Source organism: Mastigoproctus giganteus, chromosome 3 (assembly GCF_048544385.1).
Source record: "Mastigoproctus giganteus isolate SK-2022 chromosome 3, ASM4854438v1, whole genome shotgun sequence".
Taxonomy (NCBI): domain Eukaryota; kingdom Metazoa; phylum Arthropoda; class Arachnida; order Uropygi; family Thelyphonidae; genus Mastigoproctus; species Mastigoproctus giganteus.
The window spans coordinates 58,421,630-58,444,104 of NC_143577.1; the positions used below are offsets into that span (position 1 = coordinate 58,421,630).

The window sequence follows — 22,475 nt, forward strand, 5'->3', positions numbered from 1 at the left end:
AGATGAACGAACACTTTGCTGATTCCGTGATTTTCTGTTACCCATAAATGAACATATTTCTAAAGAGCAATGTACTGGAAAGCCTATAGAATTGTTATTCAGCGCCTCCTGGCGAGAAAAAATAAGCATGATGCGTTTGGATACAGTGCCTAAGTGGAATAAAAATACACCAATCGGGTGTTTTAAATTTAATTTAATTTAAAAAATTAAATTAGATTAAATTATTTTAAATTAAATTAAAAATTGCTTAAATGTTTAGTTTCATCAAAAGAAAAAATCAATAAGTTATTTTTAAGCATTTTTATGCCGAAACCGTTCAAATAATTCTCAGATATTTATTTAAAATAAATGAAATTTGCTAATACACAGACAATCCATAATTATTAACAACTGTTTAAAATTTAGTGTTCTTTCTAGCTTTGGTTTTCTTTTGACAAAGAGCTGTATTGACTGGCAAAGTGTTAGCTGCGATCAATATAAATTTTGAGTCTAATGAGTAAAACTTTAGCCAAATAACAGCGTAGATTTTATTTTATTTGAAAATAAAATAACCTGGTTCATCTGTTATATCGAGTTGGTTATATTAGTCTTTTGGTTATATTATGCTGGTTATATTAGTCTTTTGGTTATATTATGTTGATATATTAGTCTTTTGGTGGTATTATCTTGATTATAATTGTCTTTTGGTCATATTATCTTGATTATATTAGTGTTTTGGTTATATTATCTTGATTATATTAGTCTTTCTGACAATTAAAAATTTGGTCTGGGGGCCTCATTTCAAGAAAAAGACTCGCTTGAAAAGACAAAACGGAGGACACCTATACTAGTTGTGGATGTAAAGGGATATTCTTAGGGGAAGAGATTTTAGTTCTGTAAGCTTCAAAGTTTGGAAAATTTGAAGTATCTACGGGAAGGGGGTGAGTAGATTGATTAAGGTATGTGCCATGAATGAGTTGAGAAAACTTTAAGATGTGGCATATTTTTTTTTTTCTTTATAGAATGAAGAAAACAAAGGGACAGAGATTTAAATGAAAAAAAAAAAAAACTGTAGATTAGATATAATAAAATTTACATTATAGTTAAAGGGTAACCAACCACTGGGACAAGTTCGCTTTTAGAGTTGTAGAGAAAGATTAGACAGGGAGATATTTTATTTCATTTTTGTTATATTAATTCATATCAGTAGAAATGTATAATCTCGCTGCTTCTACTCTGCCAGATAGTGACAGAGGAAGTCCGAGTAGTGTGTAAGTGGGGGCATTGTCAAAGCCCACGTTATGTCATACATTACGTCATTCAACATGTCCTCTCCATCTTTTCTTACTGCTGAATACATCACGAATAGTCAAACTAATAGAACAAGCTTATCTGCGAAAAGATCTAAATCTCCCAAACACTTCCTAGTTCATTTCACAAAGATAAGTGGTCTCAGATCCTTTTTCAATGATGTTTTCATTAATTCCTTCAACTTTCGTTTTCTGGAATAACCACCCTTGATACGTATTTCATGGAAAATTACAATCTACAGAAATTCAAGTCTAATGTCAAAAAAGTATATTCTTTCATCTTCTCAACCTCCAATCCCTGCACGATATTAAGTACGATAAGTTCTAATACCTTTTGTGCTTGGAGTTTCATAAAAAGAAGGTCTGCCATTCTATACTAATCGATTATTATAACCTTCGTTGATTTAAAGTCACTGTCTATCACATACAAACACGCACTCACAGTTTATGCTCTAAGTAACTTATGAGGATAACTCGACTATTGTGATAAGGGGGTCGAATTTCCCTAATTGTGAAGTAGGTTTATGTTTAAGCAAACTGAGATGGCTATATAATCACAGAGACATAAAGGAAGCGCAGTCTGGTAATTCTAAACTCAAGTTAATTGCATCCATTCTGCAGTACCTGCCACCGAATTCGACGTCTTCCAAATATACAAATTTGTTCAGTTGTCATAGTAACATGTTGTTACTGTATTAACTGCCACGATGATGGTCGACCTGTCGTTCTCCTAATCTGACTTGCCATAAATGCCAATTTAAGTGCTACAGCTTCGTTAACAAGCGAACGCAAATTGCACAACAAATTGAAAGAGGTTACGGCTGCTTTGCCAACTGATGTTGTTCTCGGCTTTTAGTGAATTGAAACGGATTCGGTGTGGTGGTTTTACATCTGATGGAATAACGGTGATTTGCAAAATTTAATTCGGAGTTATTCGTCCATTGTTCAAATAACTACCCATTTGTTAAGTTGGGAGAACAAAATAAGTACATTTTACTGCCTAAGTGTTCCTACAATATTTTATTAAAAATGTGCAGCAGCCCTTAATCGGTGGATCACGAAAAGCAAAATAATAAGAACCAAATGGGTAATTTTCTGTAGGTAGGCATCGGTGTTCTTTGACTTTTGCTAGGATAGTGTAGATCTTTTATCAGAATAGTGTAGATCATATGATGAACTTATGACTTTTGTGAGGATAGTGTAGATCATATGATGAACCTATGACTTTTGTGAGGATAGTGTAAATCTTATGATGAACCTATGATCCCATAACTTTTGTTAGTGGTGATTTGGAAATTTTAATTCGGAGTTATTCATTCCATTCATTTTTCAAATAACTGCTCATTTGTTTAGTGGAAAGAACAAAATACGAGTCTATTTTACTGCCTAAAAGTTCCTACGATATTTTATTAAAAATGTGCAGCAGCAGCAACCCTTAATCAGTGATCATAAAAAGTAAAATAATAAGAACCAAATAGGTAATTTTCTGTAGATAGGCATAGGTGTTGCATGACTTTTGCTAGGATAGTGTACATCTTATGATGAGTCTCTGATCCCATGAATTTTGTTAGGATAGTGTAGATCTTATGATGAGTCTCCGATCCCATGTTGTTAGGATAGTGTAGATCTCTTATTAGTAGTACTCATAATTTTCAGAGTTAAGTACGGCGCAACTTCAAATAAAGTGAATTTTTACAGTTAGAAAATATTTGAAGTATATTAGAGCAGTATTCAATCATTAACGAAGCAGTTAGTTGCCCAGGTGCAGATAGTAGAGAGCTTGAAAATGAGAATAACGAAAAAATTATTATGGAAACTTGTGGGGAAAAAATTAATTATTTTCGTGTTAAAATTGGTTAATCGGCGCGCAATGGGACGCCCAAGGGCGTTCCACACATGTTCGGTCTGATTTAAGTCTGGTGATCGTGCTGGCCACGGCAGTAGTTGGACATCTTCAGTTTCAAACCCTAAATGCTATGCCACTACCTTCAGTTTCAAGATATTCCTCCACCACTTGAGCTGTATGTGCAGCGGCGTTGTCGTGCATGAAAAGAAAATCTGGGCCAATCGCACGCCTGAAAAGTTGTACACAGGATTCGGGATCTGTTTTTTCGGTACCTCTGCACAGTTACAGTACCCCTATCAAAAACAAGAAGAGGCGTGCGACTGTTGATCATCATTCCAACCTCACACGAGAACACCGACTCCACCTTAAGTGTCCCTTTCTCTGAGGTTGGAGGGATGGTATTGCACTCCTCGTTGTCTCCAGATGAAATAACGTCTAGAATCTGTTTGCAGGCTAAAACAGGACTCATCAGATCACAGAACTGTACCACATTTGTCAGGGTTCCAAATCACATATTCATGGCACCAGTTTCGATGAGTTCTGCGCTGGTTAATGGGATACAAACGACTGGATTTCTTGCATAGACTCCACTTGAATTGAGCTCTCTTAACACAGTCCGGTTGGAAATGTTTTCACCTGTGGCTGCAGCAACCTCAAGAAACAGTTGAAGACAGGAAATCGTAGGGTTGCCAGATAGCGGTCTGCTCCGGTTGACGTAGCCCTCGGGCGACCTTGGCCAGCTCTCCTTGTAATGGTCCTCTCTCCTGAAACAGCTTCCACAGTGCTGAGAAGACACCTCGTGACACATTAATCCAGTGTGCCATCTCTGACTGCAACTGCCGGCTTCAAGTCGTCCCATGGGCCGCCATCTCAATATTATGAAATTCAGGTTTAATAGAAAGAAATACGAATGGAAATGAATCTACAGTGCATTATGTGTAATCAAACTGAAGAAACTGCGTTTTTGGACACCATCTTGAACATGGTTTTCAGATATGAACCATTAAAACATCTGCAATTAATAAACATCATGAAGAACAGTCATAAGGTTCATTAATCAAATATCCAAGAGATTTGAGATGTGCCACTAAAAACAAGTGACCTGAAAGAGTGACGGATGTCATTTTCTTATTGGGCAGAACTCCACAGAACTACCCCTCCAGTACAGACTTGTCGCCTTGCGACTTCTAGGTTTTTAGGAAGCCGAAAAGTGATCTGAAATTGAGTCGAAAATTGGATAGAAAAGTCAATATTATTTTAATGATTATCAAAATTAGTTTTTTTTTTTTTTTATTTTGTTCACACCTTAGTTTCGTACGTTTCACATGATATTAATGAATCTGAGTTCAATTTGTAGTCATAGATCAGGATTTGTACGAAAACCTTGCACAAAATATAAGCATTTTCATTAATGGTCTATTTCTCCATTTTTCCCCCCTCAGAAGAACAAAAATGCCAAGAACTCAAAGTTCTCTTTACAGAGCATAACAATTCGCAATATTTTCGTCCTCCTAAAGAGAGAATAAAAACTGAACACTCTGAAGTTGTGCGTGGAGTGGCGTGTCACTGCATCAAATGATGTAAGAAAGAAGATAAAAAGATGCAACATAGGATTTGAATTTCGACTGTTTCCAGTGCAGGATGAGACCATCAAATCCGATTACACATCGCACGTGTATTCAAGCAAGGGCTTTCAATTTCGGCATTGTTACGGAAAAGTGTATTTTTTTTCACTTAAGGTGTACGGGATTGACTGCAAGTAAAGATCAAGGTGTTTCCACTTTTACACGTTGGTGTTCTCTTCAAAGAATCTAAGGCGAGTTGGAAAGAAGAAGAATCGAACTAAGTACTTTTTTCAAGGAAGCTGTTTTCGAGATGATCCGCTGTAGAGGAGCGATGGCTTACACAAGTTTTAGTGTAGTTCAGAACTCGAAAATCTTTCCGATGGGAGATATGGGCACTCCCTCGATATAGGCAGAAATAAATCCTCAGCCACAAACACTCAGTGCCGCTTCCTTCCAAGATTGGATACATTCAATATTTAGAAATACGAGTGTGAACAAGCGAAAAGTTGTTTTACTATAACACATGTCCAAACCAGAATCTATTTTATTTTCCATTGTGTTTTTAGGACTTGGTCTACAACAGAGAGAAAAGAAATGGAATTGGTGCGCGTGTCGTGGCAAACACCAAGGCGAAATGCGAATTTCTGAATTCCAAGGCTTTAGTTGTCGAGATTGCTAAGAAAGGAGGACTGTTACCTGTGGATTGTTACACCTCAACAGATATCCCAAGAAGTGGCAAAGCAGCCAAAATAATGTTCTATACATATGCAGAAGTTGGGAAATGCTATTTAATTCAACAAAGAATTTATGATATCCGCAGGCAGAATGAAAACAAAAGAAAAGTTTCTATTTAAGGATGCTCTTATTGTGGAGGTGCAGATAAAATAAAATTTGTCTCGGTACAGCACAAGAAGTTGATACGTTATGAAATGCAGACATTTTTAATATATTTCTTATGCTAGACTGGCAATCCTTTTAAGTCTTTCTTTCTTTTCTGTGTCATCTTTTCATTTAATATTTTTTATCTACGTCAGCTAGACCAGCTTAAAATCCCAGACAGTTCTTTTTAGATTGTCTCTTTCTAAGACATTATTTAAATTTATTTTAAACCTCTATGGTAAAATTTTTCTCTAGTTATTCTGAAGAATGAATCAGTACAATGGATATTATAACTAAAAAGGTTTCCCATGTCTGTCAACGTCAAACTCATTCTCAAGGAATTACTTATTTAATCTTAAATAAATCCCTTATCCTTTAATTCATGATAAAAATTATTTTTTTCCGTCTCTGTAAATAAATTTAATCCCTAACTTCATGTTCGTTATTTCGACAGAAACAGTAGCGCAGATAAATAAGTTTTGAAAATAATGAAATGAAATAAATTAAATATAATTAAAAGAGATGGATTATGCCAAAGAAAATGAGAATCAGAGATTAATATTCTAGAGGGCGCTGGATGGTAAACAACGTATGGCACTTTCCTTTTATATTAGAGATCCAGGTATAATTTTATATTGTTTTATGGAATATAAGATATATTAATCATAAAAACAAAAAAATACATTTCATTTTTAATATACAAGCTTTATTATTAGTTGCAGAAATGTTTCGACTTATACACACCTCTTATAATAATGCTTGTTAAATTTATTTTTGAATAAACCCTGAGGTGATTTATTTATTTTCCTCACCGAATTTTCGATTTTATTGATTTCAGCCTAATAAATAATTATTTTTTAATTAATAATTATAAATAATTATTAATTATAGGAACACTGCATACTGAATAATATGCAAATGCTCGTTTATATGTGTAGTACTTATTTCTCCTTCTATTTTAATTGTTAAGGCATTTATAACTTTTGCCTATGGTGTCACAAGTCCATAATATCGTGTACGTTCCCTCAGCTCTAACAGTCATGGCCTTATCCAGTAGCCACTGAACTCCCTAAGGTCGATGATGAGGACAATACCTTAAATGTTTTATCTGTTCTCGTCAGTAATGAAAGGAGATAGACCTTCATTGTTGAGAGATTAATGGCGATCTTTCAATCGACCCTTTTTCATTCTATGCCCCTCTTTTATGAACTGATAGATGATCTTCCATATCTTGGTTTATCTCCAAGAGATAAAGTATTTATTATAATAAGATATTCATTTTCTAAAGCATGCCCAAAGGTCGGATTCGTATGCTTTCGCTCATCTACCTGGATATATGAGACCTACGTTCTTCAAGAAGAAAATGTAGTGGAATCCATTTCTTTTTTTTTTTTTCTTTTAATTAATTAGGAGATTTTGAACTATTGGAGATTACTGGAGATTCCAAATTAAGGTATTGATTGAATTGGGAAGTGGAAGGAACATCAATCTGCTTACTAGAACAGCACATGGATCCTATCATAAACTTTGCCAGCAGCAGCAAGGAGACGGTATCCAGCTGTATAAGGGAATAGTTATGCTTCACTTGAGTACTGCACACAAGGTCTGGAAACCACATTTTTAGGAAGCATATAGATCAGTTTTAACAAGTGCTAAAAAGAGCATCGAGATTAGTCAGGGAAACAAACTTGTACTCTTACCAAGATTTTAGTTTTGCAAGTAGTGTCTGGAAATCAGAAACTCGCGAGGAGACCTGATTGAAGTTTAAAACTTTAAACTGAGTAAACTTAATGCTGATGACATCCTTACTCTTTCTAGAATAATACATCTCTGAGGAAATAAATTTAAATCAAAAAGGATAGTTGAAGAATAGGTGTGCGAAAATATGCTTTAGTTTCTCAGGCCTGGCCAACCCGCGGCCGCCACATTATTTTTTTGTGGCCCGACAGATGATTTGTTTTTTACTACTGACTACATTAGTGAGAAATAATTCACTAGCTGCACTAGGCACGATAAACAACGAGAAATATAATACTAGACTAGCTTTACTTTTGGAATCCCCAACACCCATTCCCTTCTTCGAACCGGAAAGTCTTCAGATGGAAGTAATTGATTTACAGTGCAGCAATGAATTAAAACACATTCACGCCACGACATCAAAAATCAACTTTTACAACGCGTATGCGACAGCGGAAAAGTATCCCAAATTAAGATTTTTTGCACAAAACAAATTGTGAGGAACTTCAGATCCACATACGTTTGTGAAACTTTCTTTGCGAAAATGAAATTTATTAAAAGTAAATCTCGAACTTCAATAACAAAATCAATTAAGATGCGCAACCACTAAATCTACTAAATCTGAGTTATCGCAAAGAAAAGCAAATATCTTATTGATGTAGATATATACTAAAAATGAATGAATAAAATAAACGTTTATGGCATTTAATATTTTATTTTTAAAAGATGGCCAGGCCGGATTTAAATGGTAATTGGTTGTTGGAACATAGTACCATCTGGTATTGTGGAAGTGGTACTAAGTTTGGATAAATTTAAGGAAAAATCAAAGAGAAATCATTAGAGGGGGATGGACAGATGGCGTAGCTAGTCTTTATATGGCTGATGCTGTGTAAGCTTACTTCGTTGAATTATTTACCACTAATATATACACTGTTTGTAATCATTGCTTAAGTGCATTGTGGAAGACAGTATAGAAAGCTGGTGTTATTGGTGGTACTCCTTTTTTCGTTAGTGGATCTTTGTAACATCCACTAACGAAGTAAACGTTCTCCATGCTGTCGTTTTCCTTGCCCTGATTCTGCATGCCAAAGATGTTCAGTTAGGCTGAGATGGGACTTTATGCTGCCCATCGCTATGATCCAATATCAAATAGCGCGTTTTGTCACAGGAGATTTGTTGCGTTGGAATGTGTGAAGGTCACTTTGGGGGAAAACTGCTTTAATACAGGATAGACAGAAGTATTCCTAATTGTAACTGTTTTTTGGAGTACCATGCATTGCTGTCCAGAATATCACGGTAGGGCTCAACATTGATGGTTCGATATATCGTCACCAGTGGACCTAGTCCATAAAACTAGAAATAAGCGCAGACCATTACGCCCCTTTCGAGACTCTACAACACTTTGGATAGTAAGGGTTCTTCAGCAGGCATCCTCCATACTCAAATACACACAACAGACAAGAAGCGCCGTTAATCATTTTAAAGGAACGGTTTCCATTTCTCCACCTTCCATGATCGGAGTTTCTTACACTATTCCAGCCTGAATTTATTTTCATTATCAGAGGCTTATGGACTACAGTTTTTCCGTAAAAAAAATCATCGCATGCAGTTAGCTCTGAGTGTCGTGAAAACACTTACACTGAGTGATCATTGAATTATGACCACCTACGTAATACTGCTTTGGGCTTACCTTTGCACGGAGATTTGTTATGTTTGTTATTTGGTTTTTAGGAGCATTAGCAACGAAGGCCATATTGCTCCGGGATATGCGGTGGTCATTCCCTAACCTTTCCGCATCCTCCGTATTTGGTGGTGACAGGCTCGAACCCTGGTCTAATCAAGAAGCGTGTGCTAAGCACTGCTGCTCCTTCCCACCTGGCTACGGAGGCGCCATATTGCACGGAGAACAGCCGCTATTAGCCTCAGTGTTGGAATAGATCACGGTTGAGTGTCCATATGTCTCACTTCCCGTTCCAAAACATGCACAGGTATTCAGTTGGATTGAGGTCAGGCGAATTTGGAGGCAAATCAAGATGGGTGATATCTTCACAATGTCCCTCGAACCACTCGTGCACAGTGCGGGCCCGATGACACGACATTATTGTCTCAGAAGATCCCGTTTCTGTCCGGGAAAAATGCAGCAGAGCAGAGTGCACATGGTCTCCTAAGAGCTGCCGGTAGAACTCACCAGTGAAACTTGGTCCATGGCACGATGGATCCAAATTCTTGCCAGCAAAACATGCTCTATGTTAAGCAACCGCCACCACCTGCCTGGATAGTAGACACCATGAACGATGGGCCCATGGACTCGTGTTGCTTGCACCATACACGAAGGCAGCCCCTCTACATGTTCGTTCCACCTGGTATTAGGACTCATCCGACCAGCAGACGTGTTTACAGTTCTCCAGTGTCCAACCAGCGTGGATTGGTTGGACACTGTTGGCACCACATCATTCGCCATTGTTGATAATAAGCAGCGAGGAGAGGGTGTCTCTTGGGTGGTCTGCTGTGGAGCCATACGTCTGAGTGTGCAGTGCATCGTCATTTGGGATATTGTTCTTGCATTCTCCATATTGTATTGTGATATCAACTGTCGTACAGTGACTTCCCATAGAAGAAATCACTGTGCGATAGAGCGAAGAAGTCACTGTGTGACAGCGCGCTGCACCCTTCGCGAATTACGAATATTCACCTTGCGTAATCCTTTACAGTAATGCTCATGTACCTGAATGTATGAGACCTAAGAGTATATTGTGACAAAGGAGTTGAGGTGATTCTTTTGGCACCATTCTTTGTACATCTTAACGTTAACACAGTGGGTTGTGGGCAACCGAGAGCCCACTGTGTTAACTTGGGCTGTCGGTTGTTTCCGGAAGCACTCGATTCACTTGCTCCCACAATCATCCCCTTTTGAAGCTCCATGATTTCTTAAACTACGTCCCATAACTGCTACTTTTTCACTTTGACTTGCACGACCAGATGTACACCGATGAGCCAAAACATTATGACCACCTACCTAATATGATGTTGGTCCTCCACGTGCAGCCAAAACAGCTCGAACCCGGCGAGGCATGGGCGCTACAAGATTTCTAAATGTGTCTTGTGGTATCTGGTACCAACACGTAACCAGCAGATCCTTTAACTCCTGTAAGGTCCGTGGTTGAGTCGCCGCAGATTGGAGTTGCTGTTCCAACACAAACCACAGATGCTCGATGGGATTGATGTCTTGGGAGAATTTGGGGCCAAGGCAATACCTAATAATCTTCCTCGTGTTCTGCGAACCAGTCTCAGGGGCTGGAACCCTGGTCTAATCAAAGAGCGTTGTGCTATTGCACTCCCGCTCCTGACCGCTCGGCTACGGAGGCCTTCGGGGGGGGGGAGGTGTACCTGGTCAGCAATAATGTTTAGGGAAAGTGTAGTAAGATGTAGATCTTACAAATTATAACGATTATGTACTTGAGAATGTTTAATTTTTAAACAATAAGCGCATATATACATTTTACCCACGTGACTTCTAACTACAATTTTCCTGTGAAACTATTAGCTCTTTCTGTGCGTTCATCATTTGGCTTACACGTTGGAAGTGAAGTCCAAACTTACCGCCGAGTACCTTTATAGGTCAAAATATTTGCATATTTCTTAGTCACATTTATTCAAAGAATGTATCCACAGAATTTCCTTCAATCAGAGAGGGTGTTCCTATGACTTTTGGTAGCATAGTGTGCATATCTACACATGTTAGTTGGAATCGGTCCTTAAGTAAATGAGAAAATAAATGTATTCATTCTATTCTACAGTACAATTCTTCTCGAAGCTGTTTACTCCTTCCTGGTTGATAATTGCATCAACAAAATAATTTTCTGTTTATCGACTTAACTTTCAAATGGGTTTATAAAACTTTCTGCGAAGATTATCTTAATTTATGACTGGCTGGCTTCCTCTTCTCGTAGTTCTCGGTACATTATTTCGGATTATTAAACTTCTATTAAAATTAATGGTTATCATTAATCGAAATTAATGCTTCTTATCCGATTACTCCTAGAAGCAAAGTAAGAATTATTTGCAGGATTTAAAAATTTAACTTAAAATCCGCAGTTAAATTCTTACTAATTCATATAACATAAATCAACTTGATTTCTATTAGCGTTCGCATAATTTCATACTCAGATAATTATAATAATTAGTATTAGCTCCATTACTAAGGGCATTAAAAACGCAATTAACAATTTGTATAATTCTTCTCTTAGAAGTTTCACTTTGAAGATACGGCTATTTTCTTCTTTGTCTGATAATGCAGCGCCTGATTATTATGGAAAAGAGATAATCCGAAGATGGCTGCATTAATCTGGATGCCTCCTGCTTTTTTATAAAAAAAGTCTTCGAGAAAAGTCCACCATTGATGGTGCGATTGTTAATAGAACTAAGTATGATTATTATTCATAAAAACATGCATAAAATTCATAGAGAGTGCTCAAAACTGTCCTTATACCACACAAGACCAAAATATAATTTAACAATAGAAGTTAGAAAAAAAAAGAGGTTGGTGAAGTTGGTGAGAATGATTCTTGCAGTTTTTTATGCGACTTCAGAAGGAAATGAAGCTTAAACACAAGGAAGAAAAAAAGTTTTTTGTTTTTAATTTGGGAAGCAATGTTTAGAAGAAGACTCCAATTTTGTTCTTTCACATGACATTAATGGCAGGCCATGCGGGTATTGCAACAATCTTAGATAACTTTTTTGCTCTTTCTATCTCTCAGAATAGCAAATACCATCCGATTCTCTTTTGCGTGATTAGCTTACTTGTTTAGTGTGGCGTCACTTCATGTTAACTTTCTGGAAATATTGTATACAGCGAACTGTTTTATTTTCCAAAAAAATAATAATAAATAAAATAAGGCTATCCATCGAATTTAGGATGATTGTTGTTAGAGACGGACTACAGGTTTAACATGGTTTGTCAGTATTTTTCTGTTTGTAGGTAGTCATTAAGTGAGAAATAGACTCCATCTTCAATAGAGCACACAGGAATTCCTATTTATCAAGGATACATAGGAATCAATTTTGTTAGCAGGGACAGGGAGGTGATTATCCCGTTATACAAGGCAATGGTCAGGCCACACCTAGAGTACTGTGTACAGATGTGGAGGCTTCATTTTAGGAAGGATGTAGAGTTGCTAGAACGAGTACAAAGAAGGGCAACAAGATTGCTGAAGGGAACAAAGGGGTGCTGTTACCAAGAAAGGTTTAAGTTCTGCAAATTTCAACGCCTGGAGAGTAGGCACCTTCGAGGTGATCTGATTGAGGTGTATAAGGCTTTGAATGAGTTGAGCAAGCTGAATGCTGAAGGGATTCTTCCTCTTGCTCAGACAAATAACCTGAGGGGGCACAGTTTCAAATTGAGTAAAGACAGTTGTAGGATAGATGTGCGGAAGTTTGCCTTTAGCCTGAGGATAGTTGCCGACCGGGCTAGCCGGGTGGGTAAAATGCCTGCCTGGCAACCCAAAGGTCGCGGTTTCGAATCCCGCCTCGGGCTTGGATCAGAGTACTGCAAAAACCTTCGGAGGTGCATTATGGCCACAGAAGCCGATGCGCCAACAACTAACTAAAAAAAAAAAAAAAACAAAAGAGGGTAATTGATTGGTGCAACGGACTTCCATATTTTGTTGTGGAACTTGATAGCCTAAATAAATTTAAGGCTGAACTGGACAGGCGCATTTGAAAGAATGGAGGGGTGAAATGGGTTTTTTTTTTTTTTTTTTTTTTGCTGCATAAGCTTGCATTGTATACCTCTACTAATGCTAAATCCTTGGAAAGAAAGGTTTGTTCTGATGTGAGCCATAAAACTGACTTATCGCTCACAGCATATAACACTGGCCTACCATTAATATCAGAAACGTACCGATGGGGATGCAGAGGGGAGCAGTTGCCCCTGTCGCCGAGCTTCAGGGACGCAAACTGAAAGAATTATCTATCACATTCGCCCTAGGAAGGCATGTGACCCTCGAGCGTCGAAGACCCCAGCTACGCTACTGATTAATATCCGCATTATTTACAGGAAACACCCTCCACCGTTTTTTTTTTTTTAGAAATATCCTGCGATGTTTTCTGTCACCAGCTAAGTTTGTTTTGGGCAGTCGTCTCTCACACGGACTTAACGATTCTTCTTATTTTTCCAGAAGTTCTCTGCAGGATTCAGATTAGGTCCAACTTTTCAGTGCTCATGTCCTCAAACCAGTTCGTCACAAGGTCAGCAGTATGACATGGAGCGTGATCTGCTGATACAGACCTTCTTCCGACGTGCTGCCACAACTAGATAACGCGTTTTTATCCAGGACATCTAGACAGACCACAGAAACTCTTAGTGATATGCAAAACAACCAATGATCCTTGGCCAAACATGAATAAAACAGTTCCAGACCATCACTCTGCCTCTGCCAAAGTGTCGGGACGATACCCTGGGGCAGGTGCCACATCCATGATGGACCGTCAGACTGGTAGACTATATACTGCGTAACTTCACTTTTTGGTGAAGGGACGCAGTATATATTCGTGTTTTTCTGGGGACCAGAAAAACACGAATAGTGAATTGAGAGATTTGTTTATGAGTCTTTTATTTATGTTGCTGAATTAAATCTCATTTTGATTTATACTGCAACAGTTAATGTAAGCCCGCTATGTGAACGTAGTTAATCAAAGAAGAATTTTTTTTGTCTGAATATTATCACGAACTAATAAACATGCCGTGAAGCACACTGAAAGCAAGTTTTAATACCTTCTGCAGAGGTCGATGTGAGAATTTAAAAAAAAAAAAGAGGAAAATATTCCGAAGCGAAAATTCTGCAAGCAGAACTCAATTTAGCGAATAACCTTCCACACACAAGTTTGCTAATTCATTTTCTAAACACAGCGTCCAAATTAATCTTTATATTCTTCGTCTTTTGGTGTGGGGGCAGGGGGGAATGTAAGCTTAATTTCCCTTTGAAATTTTGAACAGGAACGACAAGTAATCCTTCCCGTTGAGACCGAGTTAATTGGTAGGCTATTTCAGACTCGTGAATATTCTTCTCCCTTCAGTTTGCAATTAATCATAATTTCGGAGTCAATGAATGAAAGCGTTCACCTGAGACTCATGGATTTGTCTGAGAGGAAAGGGGGTTATTTTCACGGATAACGTTTATGAAATGCTATTGTAAGACCATCTCCCGAGGGAATTAGTTTTCCTTTAATGCTACTTTTTATGAAGCATGTTTCACTTTTTATAAATCATTAAGAATACTTAGAATGCATATTTTAAATAAACAGATTGAATGAAAAAAAACTTTTTTATGGTTATATTTAAAATTGTCTTTATTTTTAAATTTATCGAAACCGGTTTTACTTGGAGTAGATGTAGTAAAAGATTAATCTGGCGGCCGATTTCGAGGAGGGTGGTGTAGGGTTTCTTGCCGAGAATCCCACATACATAGATGCAAAAATCTACCATGAATCTTGAGTGTCCATTATTCCTATGTATCATTTCAAATTCTTATTTAAGTTGTTCAAATGATGATTAATTACTTAACAGACAAGAATATGAATGTCTCGCGGCCTTAAAACTGCATTTACTTTAAAACAAACGAACGCCAACTTCGTTATGAGTTGTAAGTTGGCTGCGCCCTATATATTAAGAACTGCTTTAGCTTATTAAGTCAGAAGGGAAGATATCAGAAGACACTTGAGATTAGAAAAAGCACTGTGGGACGTCAGACATGAAAGTAGTATCGGTGGATAAAGACCAAAACTCCATAAGCTCAGCTGGTAGTCTATTTTCCAAAAGTTACAAGAATCTTAGGCAGCGTCTTACTGATCGCAAATCTCCGCATTGTTAAAGGATGCAGGTCTCACAGGAGATGGATCATAACTTTCCTTTTGGTTCTCGGGAAGAAACTAAAAGCCAATTACTTCTTAGATATGGCGGTAATTGAGAACTTTTGCACTGGGATTTATATAGTAAATGATAGCTTTTAGTTTTCTTTGCGAAGGAATGGAGGCATGGATTTATGATCAGGAGAACATTCTTGCAATAGTCTCAAATTGTATGATTTACAATATTTTTTGTCTACAGTGAAACCAAAGCACATACTTTGTTTTGTGAAGTGATATTTTGTTCCCATGATCATTGAGTACTAGGCAAATATACAGAGTGTTTCATAAACTGTGAGCAGTACTTTCAGGATCGTTTCCTGATCTGAAAACACAAAAAAGAGTTCTTGTGTGTCAAATTCTGTTCAGCTACCGAGCTATAGCAGTCTCATCATTTAAATAAATGGTCAATTAACGTTTTGGAGAGTCCATCTGTAAGAAAGTAGTTCAATATCAAGGCAACTCATTGCAAAGAGAAGTTTTGTAGAATGTGTCGGATTTTTGGATTTTAAAGTCTCGGGTTTTACAAAGTTTACTGTTCTTGTATCCTTTGATAAACATACTTTTCTATATCCAGAAATCTGTTCGGTTGATCGAGAGTTCGGGTTCACTGAGACACTCAATTTTATTTTTTTATCCCCGTGAATTATATTTGGCGCAATGCAGGAAAAAAAATGTTGGCTTCTGAGAATTATCTCCTGGTTCGCATTGTAGATTTATCTTTCGCTTTATTCCATATTAAATCATTCTGTTCTTCTTGATGAAGCGAGTGTCACTTAATGTATATTTAGTCCTAAGATGTTATTCTTTCTTTTTCTTATCTTTACGTTTTATTCTTAAACGCTTACTTAAGCTTAATTGAAAGTCAGTGAAAGTGTGTTTAATGTTTTCCTAGCTTCTGAAGACCTCTAATCGACTTTATTCTGTTTATCCAGAGCACGAGGGCTGATCGAAAATTTCTTTTTACGGGAAGTGGATGCCCATACGTATTCACACTTCCGTGATTTTTGAACTTGGCACCAAAAAATATCAGATTGAAAAAGTAAGAGGTACTAAGTACCACGTTACAAAAGCTAAAATGTATATTGAAGCAGAGACCCTTAATCATCTAGTGTATATTGCCATACCTGTGTGTGTGTGCGTCTTTGGGAGAGTTGAATTCTACCTGCCAAACGGTATTATTTGATGTTGCACTTTAGGCGCCTTTATCTTCAGTTTTATTGTCAATATGCTTCACAAAAAATGATTTTTAAAAGTGATATTGTTATCCGATGGATAGTATATAATCGATACAACTATAAAGTAGACGATCGGTCCTGTTTCATGTCGTTTGAACGATTTCAGCAGACGATCAGTCCTTTTTTATGTCATTCAATATTCAGCAGACGACCAGACCTATTTTATTTCGTCCAACCGTTAAGGCAGACGAACAAAAATGTTTAATTATTTTCCATAACCTGAACTTTAGCATTTTTTCCTACAGCAGTACTTCGTCTATTATTAATGTTCTATTTGAAAAAGGAAAAGGTTTTATTTGTTTCTGTTACCCATATCTCTAACGTCATTTCATACATGTCTGTTGCTTGAGGCAATAAAATTCTCTCCAAACCTTTTTTTTTTTTTTGTTACTATACAAAGAATAAACTCTAGTATTATTCTTCTTAATATTGTACAAAAAAGCAATCAAAACGAGCTTTCGTGTTTGTTGGAGCAGGGTATCCAATTTATGTTGAAGGAATTCGCTGTTTGGAAAGTCTAGATGCTTTTTTTAAAGATGAAATTTATGGAAACACGATTTCATTCAGTATATTGTGATAAATAATATACACTTTTTGAAATGATTTCTTGGACCACTGTGAAAATGTAAGTCCAGTTTTAATATAACTTTCTTACCAGGTTATAAAATCAAGAAATTCATTTTATAGCCTGGAAAGAATTGCATGCAGTTCTGAAGCAAAAAGAGATCAACTGTACGTATTAAAAAAAAAAAAAAAAAAATATATATGAAAAATATTATTCTTCAGAGGAAATTAAGGCTAGCTCTGAGGCCCAGCATATTTTATCAGTAAATGTCTGTTCTGTTGATTTTTGAGGAATTAAAGACCAATCTACTTGAGAAAAATACACCATGTACACGGTGTGGAGGGACAGCAATCATAACTACTGTGCTAACTGCAAAACTGGATGTAAGAAAAGAAACGCACACATGGGTGGCAAATGGACGTATAAAATGGTATGGTATATTCAGTGGTACGAAAATAACTATTTCATACCAATAAATATACTTTTCACTAAGAAAATAGAAGACAAATTCTTCATATTCAGGAAGCAACCATCCCGCTGGAGGATGGTTGTTGCTGTAGTAGGGTTTTAGGAGCATCAGCGAATTAGGCCATATTGCTTCATGTATATTATCTTTAAAATGTATGTTCTGAAGTCGATTTTCTGTATGATGAATGAAAAATCTGAATTTATGGGAGAAAAAGCCATGCTACCATTGCCTGAGACCGACTAACTCAGCCACGTTGTGAAAATAGTCCATAAAAATTTCTCCAGTCATCGGCGGGACTCAAACTGAGGTCTTTTTCATTCGGTGTTGAGGGAGGACAGCGGTCCTACTAACTGTGCTATCCACGATGGCTTGGAGGATGTGTAAAAGTGTGGGCTATGTTTCATGTCATACCCTAGGTCTCCTGATTTTCGGCGGCAAGACAGGCAATGCCACAGCATATATGAACATCACTGGGGGTCAGGTATAGCCCACAATGTTACATGGATTATCTTTATGGATAGGAATACTTTTAAGAAGACAGTGCAACTGGCCACCAAGGCAAAATAAAAGTGTGAAACACGAGGAAGATTTAAAAGCACCTGCCCTGCCCAGACCAATCTTCGGATCTCACAGAGCATCTGTGGAATGAAATAGAAAGTCTTATTCGTCAGTACAATCCGCTGCTCACGTCACTCCAGGAGGGGAGTGATTTTTTTCCCCCCATTCCATGTCCTGCCGGAGCACTAAATCTAATGGCTGCCCAACACGCTTAGTTCATGGTCCTAATAACGTGGCCACGCAGTATAGAAGCTTAAGGCATGAATAGTAAAGGGCTGCATATGTCTCCTATGGTTGAGCAAAAGTAATGAATAAAAGATAAACTTTGTATGATTTCTTAACGAACCAGCACAAAATTAATTATTTATTATTTGAGTTTATTTCAGTTTATTCAAGGTTAAAAATATCTTGCAAACGTCGTTCCCTCTGCTGAAATGAACCATAAAAACAGCAGCACGACTCACTCTTCATCGATTGGACAAGAAAGGATGAGCTGCACTTCGGAAGGAGTTATTAATCGCGGAAAATATTAAACGTCGTAAAGTATGCGCTAAGAAGATGATTAAACATCCTAAAGACTTTTGACAGGCCAGCTTTTTAGTGAAGAGTCGCTTTTCTAGAAATTTGCCTTCAGCCAAAGCTCGCGGGTTTGAAGAAAATGGGAAAAGGATTGGGGTTGTAAAGTAATGAAGCGCTACTGACTTGGGTTGAACTCCGTCAAGTAGATTCAGATTACACAGCGAGCCCGAACGCCATTATTTCACGTCTTATGTCAAAACGATTATGCGGAATTTTCTCAGCTGTTGTCTTCCAACGGACATTAAGAAAATTAGAGGCATTGACCAATAGGCAATATTTTGTTATCTTTATTGGACATCTTTTCAAGAATCCTGTAGTGGTTCACCGTTAATTTAGGCTCTGTTTTCCCTGTGTGTTTGCTCTACATATACAGTACGCACCACTGGCATTTCATGTGATTACTCCTCATTAGAAGAATAAGAAAAGGCTTATTCAATATCCAAAACTATCTTGGATTTTTTCTTCTCTTTCGTAAGGTTTATGAAATATGGAATCACGCTTTTCTGTAGAGAATAATTGCCGATAATGAGTCAAAATGAGGTTAATGGATGATTATCCTTCCAAAACGCGAATTACAGTTAACTTTAGCGAAATTTCCTTCTTTTAATGTCTCTTTAGATAATGAATGCTTCCATTCATATTAAGATGCTCCGTAATTTAAATTTTAAATAAGTTACGAGTCAGTCTCTGTACATACAGACTATATTATCAAAATTACTAGGACACTAGGTAAACGCATTTTGCCCTGCTGAAATATGTACGACCATTCTCCATAAATGCCATCAGTTGGGGGTAGGCAACCAATCCAGTGTTGGGACTGGAGACATCTGGCACTGGTGTACTAAGAAGCAATTTCATTTAATTATTCCGACATCGTAACTAAGTCCCACACAGCTTCTTCTTGTGTTCTAATCTAATTTCAAAAATGAAACATCTTAATTAGGTGCATCTCAAAACTTCACACTCACCGAGTTTATAAAAGAGCATCAGGTAGTTTCCTGACTGACTTCTAATTCCAAAAATTTCATCACTCACAGAAAAATTGTTCCAGCATGAATCCGGCAATCAATGTCCTACATCAGAGTAAACACTGAAAGCTACCTATTTAAAGATTCCTGACCAGTGATCTTGATAGGTAATCCATTTATTGTACTATCTTCAAAAATCAGCAGTCCAACGCCATACCATGAAAATTGTCTCTGCTCCATCATCCTTTGTCGATGGTACTTTGCACCCGGTACGATGCAGTCCATATGGAAAAGTTCTCCAATATTACAATATCCAGATTCTTCGATCATATTGAAACAGCGCGATTTAAACTCCACAGAACGTATTTCCTTTTCTTCTTTTCCAAATTTCTGAGAACACTGGACTACTGTAACCATTATTAACATTTGTGTACTGCATCAGTTTATGAGCGGCAGCAAGTCCATGAATTATCGAAGCAATATGCTGCACGCAGATAGTCTTCACTGCACGCCCACTTCTTGATCTGCTAAGTGATTCTGCTGCAGCTGAAGCGATTTTGTTTACATCTTCTTCATCTGCTTGAGCATTTTCTTTATCCTTCACTTTTTATTATGTTTCCTATAATGCAGGCACTTCACTGCTTCCAAAGTAGGTTTAACACAAGTTCTACAATGTGATATCCAATCTACTTGTACGTGTTCGAATTGTAGCTCAGCCCCTCGTCGCATTTCGCTTAAAGACCTGTATGATGCAGTTCAATTTATACCCATGCGCTACTACAACTCTCTCTCTCTCTCTCTCTCTCTCTCTCTCTCTCTCTCTCCATTATTATCATAGTCGATATTTCCCATATCACATCATTATCATAAATTATCCCAATACTTCTAATAATATAGGTAATATTCAAAATAGCCAATTTTACTCTATTTGTTGATTCAATTGCCAAAGTGTAGAATATTCTGCTCAGAAAATTTATTGGGCAACACCATTTGTAAAAATGTTTGGGTAAGGAACATTTACAGACCGTGACAACAAGGAATATCGACATCCAATAGGTCTAGAGCCAATATCGCAACTGACAAATTGAGGTCATTGAATCTGATTTAGCCACAGACAAACAAGTTGAACAAGATGAACAAACTCCTGTCCGTTTCTGATAATCGATGGACACTTCTGGTAATCGAGTAACAATCTTCGAGATGTTACTCATCGAATCGATGAGTGCCTATCGATTTTCTGCTAAATTTTAACACCATTAACTGAACTACATTAAGCTATAAAAATTTAAGTGTTGTCACTTTAATATTTAAATTATTAGTGATCAAAATGTAGGAAGTGGGAAACTTATATGGAACATTAACGGATTATCATATAATTATACTCATAACGAATTAATTTCTCAACAGGGAAATTAATCACGCTTTCATGGATAGAACAGTCATAATTCAAAATGTTACAAATGAACACATGCGGAATGTACAAAACTAGTGGAAACTTACAGTACTTTTTGCCATATGTCAACTCCATATCGACGAACAATGAGATCTTCCAAGGCACAGTGGATAAATCCGTACTGCAAAGATAACCAGCATCAATTAGAAGACGTCTATAAAGATGGAATTTCTAAACTTTCAGTATTAGATAATCAGAGACTAATCTTCTACATATATTAAGTAAAAATATTAAATTTATAGTATATTTGTGCGCAGTATTGTAGAGCCGTATTATTTGCTGCATATCTTATATTTCTCTACGCCATTTACTTTGATGCTTATTATTTTGTTGTAATATTCAAATGTATATAGGCATCCCCTTGCTGAAGGCAGTTCAGGGGTGGAGCAAACTGCAAGAAATTGATTTAATATATAAATAAAGATTCTGCTATTGAACCCAGTAGACGTTTTTTTTATTATTAAATTAACCATAATTAAATTAACTTTAAAAAAAATAAAAAAAAAAACGTAAAATAGCTTCAAAATCAACGAAATCGTCCAACATCTCACTCTGTACCTTTCCCGGTCGAATTTATTGTCACAAAATAGACATATCTCTGTTGTTTAATAGTATACTAATACCTCTATTTAGTTTTATGGCCCTGGGGGGTATCTGCTCTGAGTTATATTGCTATAATTCTTATTACGCAGCAGCATATTTGGCCCCTACTATATTTCCGGCGACCAGGCGCCCTTGTGAAAGACAACTTGTTTACAAACTGTCCTTAGCCCTTAAAATGTACATTTTTGGGGTCAGTGTCGGTTTTTAAGATCTAGTGGTAGGTTGTGGCGTTTTAAAGTTCCGTTTTAGTCTTTTTAAAACTCGTGAAATGGAACGAAAACGCCGTGCGTTAATTCGCGAAACAGTTTTGCTATGTTTGTGGACAATTTACAGTGAAGTCGCAACGTCGACAATCACAGAAAAGATGAAACAAGCTTATTATTTTTATTTTCGTTGTCACTTGGGATAAAAGGTGGGCACTGCATATGTGCTTTATAACGCGCTATGTAAATCTGACTGAATGGATGAAGACAATTCTAAAATGCCTTTTGCTGTTCCGATGATCTGGCGAGAAAAAACAAGTCATCTCGAAGATTTTTACTTCTGCCTCACAAATACTAAGGGGTGTTCAAGGAAAAAGTAGAGTTAAAATAAAATACCCAACCTTCCGTTCGCAATAAGACCAGCGCCACACACATACACCGGAATTCCTTATTCCTCCATCTAGTTGTAAAGAAATCAACTATTCCGGGAAGAAGAACAAGGGTCACTAGAGCCCATACTTGTCCTCTTAACGTCTGTCGATCCCAGTTACAATCCTGAAAATGACAAAACCCCACACTTAAGTGAGCGAAGTGAATTTAATGATTTGGTTAGGGATTTAA

General features: G+C 37.1%; 1 protein-coding gene across 1 annotated transcript in view; it reads right to left on the bottom strand.

Moving 5' to 3' along the window:
• LOC150088041 (guanylate cyclase soluble subunit beta-2-like) overlaps positions 1-22,475 on the bottom strand; it is a 575,730-nt gene that overhangs the window by 126,696 nt on the left and 426,559 nt on the right. Inside the window, exon 2 of the mRNA XM_090370546.1 lies at positions 21,096-21,169. The gene's annotated coding sequence lies outside the window, so the exon portion shown is untranslated. The remainder of the gene's footprint in view (positions 1-21,095; positions 21,170-22,475) is intronic.